General features: G+C 54.0%; 1 long non-coding RNA gene across 1 annotated transcript in view; it reads left to right on the plus strand.

The window, feature by feature from the left end:
* Positions 1 to 2,445: 2,445 nt before the first annotated feature.
* Positions 2,446 to 3,538, plus strand: part of LOC127749218 (uncharacterized) — a 132,821-nt gene continuing 131,728 nt past the window's right edge. The window contains exon 1 of the long non-coding RNA XR_008011027.1: positions 2,446 to 2,545. This is a non-coding gene — a long non-coding RNA (uncharacterized LOC127749218). The remainder of the gene's footprint in view (positions 2,546 to 3,538) is intronic.

Consider the following 3,538-nt stretch of genomic DNA (forward strand, 5'->3'; position numbering starts at 1 on the left):
CTCCCCCCGCCTCTCCTCCCCCCTCTACTCGCACCTGCCGCCGCACGCGCCGCTCCGGGGATGAATCGTATTTGTATTTCTCACGCGCGTCGCGTGTCGCCGATAAGGGAAAAGGGTTGCTCTCGTGGGAGGATTGCTATCCTCACACCAGGCAGGCGTATGATCGAAAGCATAACATTATTTTCGTTCCCTCGAGCCAAAGGTGCGCACGGCCTGCTCACTCCCGCTTTCTGAAAGTTTCAGGGCTCCGTCTGTTGCTCTATCCCTTGTCTCTCTCGCACTACAGGTGGGCATGCATTGTTCTAACGTCCTCGTCAGCGCCATCTGTCGGGTGGTCGGGTTAGATTTCAGCTCCAGCCGTTCTGGACTTGAAGATTCAAGGTCAAGGTTATCGCGGAACGAGTCGTTTCAGTCTGGTTGAAGTCGTCTTCGTTATCTTGAATGTTGCCTTTTGATAATTGTATTTTTATTTACGTTACACTTTGCCTTTACTGAAAAGTCTTTGGTTGCGGTGCGCTGCGTTCTTTCGATCTCGTGCAAGTTTTGATCTAACCTCACTAGCGTAGAGACACATCTCGTGCAGATGAGAGTCATGTTCTTTGCTTCATTTGGATTGAGCATTGACTTTTGTGATAATTGACTTTTCCGATCGCTCTACTGGACTACGCCCTACGTCGACTTCATTATATTCTTCGGAACTTGTCAGGTCTGTTGAAAGTGTTTGCTGTTGTCGGGGTATTTGCATATATTTGCATATATTTGCATATATTTGCATATATTTGCATTATAAGTTATATATGTTTGCACTCCGTGGTATTTTTATGAACATCAGAACCTCCAATTTAAATCTGCTTACTTTTGTATTGTTTTCCATTTTGCAGTTTTTTTAAAAAAATGCGTAGATTCCCATGGAAATACTTTAATAATGCGGATAATGCCACTTTAAACTTCTGGTTTTAAAAATGCGTTGATTCCTATGAAAATATTTTTGATAATGTTACTTCAAACTTCTAGAGCAACTAATTTGATAAAGGGTTGTGATCCCTATGTAGCCATTCCTCAGCCTCACTGTCAAAAGTTCACCAAGGCAGACTTAAAGTTTAACCTATTTTACAACTTCTGTTCTAGCGCAAGGACTTCCTCTTCATTTCTCCTTCTGTAACACACAACTGTTAACTGTAATTATGTAATTATATATAGTCATGCATAGACTGGAAAACAAAACCAGAACATAACCATTTAGAGTTTTGTACCATCATTGCAAAAAGAATGGAACCCTTTTGCCATCAGAGGGGGTAAATTCTTGTTGTGATGATGGTGCATCTAATATAAAGAGTTTTCAGTGAACCTGTTAAATACTTGAGCACTATATTTATTTTATAAAAAAGCATTCCGGGAAAGCTGAAATGCAGAAGAATATGGGGAGCAAGAAAACGGAAGTCACCATGTTGAAGCATAGTGATTTACGTTTTCTTCTTCCCCGCATTCTTCTGCACTTCAGCTTGTGCTTTATTGCTTTATTAGTAATGGCAACCACTAACGATATGTAGTCATTGCATCAGTAGCCCTTTGACCATCTCCGACGCAGTATTGTTTTATGTTTTATTCCTTTTTGGACGGCTAGGACGGGCTTAGCGGAGCTGGGTGCGCCATGTGGCGTGCAGGTGGCCTACCTGCCGGGGGGTTGATATGGCGCTGCCGCCACTTCAGATCCACATTCGTATCGACGTGTGCGACCATACGTGTGGCGATAGGCGAGGCGACACGCGGCGGCTGATAAGCGGCGGAGGGGATCACTGCTGGGAACACCTCACCGAAGCTTTCCAAATAAAATCCCTCCCGAGCAGGTCGTTGGCTCAGCTCAGCTTAACTCCCTTCTCGAAGGCTGGGGCGTTTTCTGCGACATTTTGTGAATGGCACGCTGATGAACGTCACGTCACCCCTGCGACCTTCCGCTGACCCTATCGCGGGCCGACCTTCCAGGACCTGCACGACCTCCGCCAGGCAGGCCTGCGGACACCCGTTTCCTCCGGGGTCCGCTCCCCCTCGCCTCCCTCCCCGGGCCGTGCTAATCTGCAGAGCAAACACTGCTGCTGATTGGGTGCCGTTCACTACTTGGCCGTCAAGACGCCTCTGCTGCCCGCCAGGCCCTCTGCTTGCCGACCGGCACCGGACGGCACAAATCAAACACCAGTTTTCATTAAAGGCTACCCCCCCCCCCCCTCCATTCCCCCCAACCCCAGTTTCCTCAGCGGGGACCTCATGCATCCTCTGGGGCTCAGCAACCTGACCACCTGCTGCTGTCGGCGGAATGGCACCAAACGAGTGTTTCTGCTTCTGAGACTTTTGCTTCATGTTTCGCAGGGCCCTGTGTTATATTCAGTTAAGAAAAGTCTACGCCCCGGGGCGCGCCGCCCCCGGTAGACTTTTCTTAGCTGAATATAACCCTGCTGGGGCGGCCGCTGCACCGACACCGACGGGGCGCCACGGGGCGACAGCCGGCAGCTGCAATAACAAGTGCATCTTGCAGAGCGCTCGGAACTGCGTAAGGTGAGTGAAACATGCTAACGCTGTAAAGACTTGGTGTAGGACTGGAGTAAGAACTTAGTAGTGTAGGTCGCCGCGGCCTCGGTGACCGCGGCGCCACGGCGGTATCCTCGCGGGTGGCCTGCGGTAGGCAACCTAGGCAACACTACATACAAAATGCGCGATCGACTGCCGCCCTGCCATGACTTGTAGAGGATATCTCGACCCGGACGCGACCCGACCTGACCCCGGCGTGCACACGGGTACATGTAATGGCTGCTGCCTGGAATTTATGCGCTTATACGGCGAACGCCCCTGGAGAGCCGCGCACGGGGCCTTTGTGTTGCCGGACGGGGAGGGGCGTAGGTCACGGAGAAGTTGATGCCGGAAGGCTGCCGGGCGAAGGCGGCCGGGCCCCCTGCTGCCCCTGCCCGTGGGCGCGGCGGCGGCCGCGGCGGCCCTTGGGCTTATTCGCGATGGGGAGGGTGGTGAGCGGGAGCGGGCCCGGCTCGGGGGGCCGCGCCCTCTGGCATGGCGCAGCTGGCGCGGAGGTGCGTCGCGTAGGCCCCGGGGCAGAGCAGATCAGAGCTGCTAGTAGCCTCGACAGCGTCGCGTGAATCAATAAAAACTCTCGCGTCCTGGACCGGGCAGCCTCCAGCGCCATCTGTAGCCCGCGCCCCGAGGCTGGGCTGCGTCGGACGGGTAGCTCAGGTGGCGGCAGGTGGTACCCGCCTCATCTCGTCCTGGATGCTGCGCCCGGCGCGATCTCGCGGGAGGAACGCCAAGCCCATCGCTGCCCCTTGCGCCGCCGGAGGTTCGTGCATTGCCCGCGCGCCGCACCGAGGGCAGCAGCGTCGCGGTGCGCGAGTACCAACCTGTGGACGTTGTGCCCCTCGATAAGCCATGTAAAGTCGCCGGGAGACGCACCCCGCGTCCCCGGATTTGTGCGTGGCTGGGCTGCTTTGTGAATGCCGGGTGCCCGGGAACGTCACCACACCCCCACCCCACCCAC

Source organism: Frankliniella occidentalis, unplaced genomic scaffold (genome assembly GCF_000697945.3).
Source record: "Frankliniella occidentalis isolate FOCC.00 unplaced genomic scaffold, Focc_3.1 Scaffold40, whole genome shotgun sequence".
NCBI lineage: Eukaryota > Metazoa > Arthropoda > Insecta > Thysanoptera > Thripidae > Frankliniella > Frankliniella occidentalis.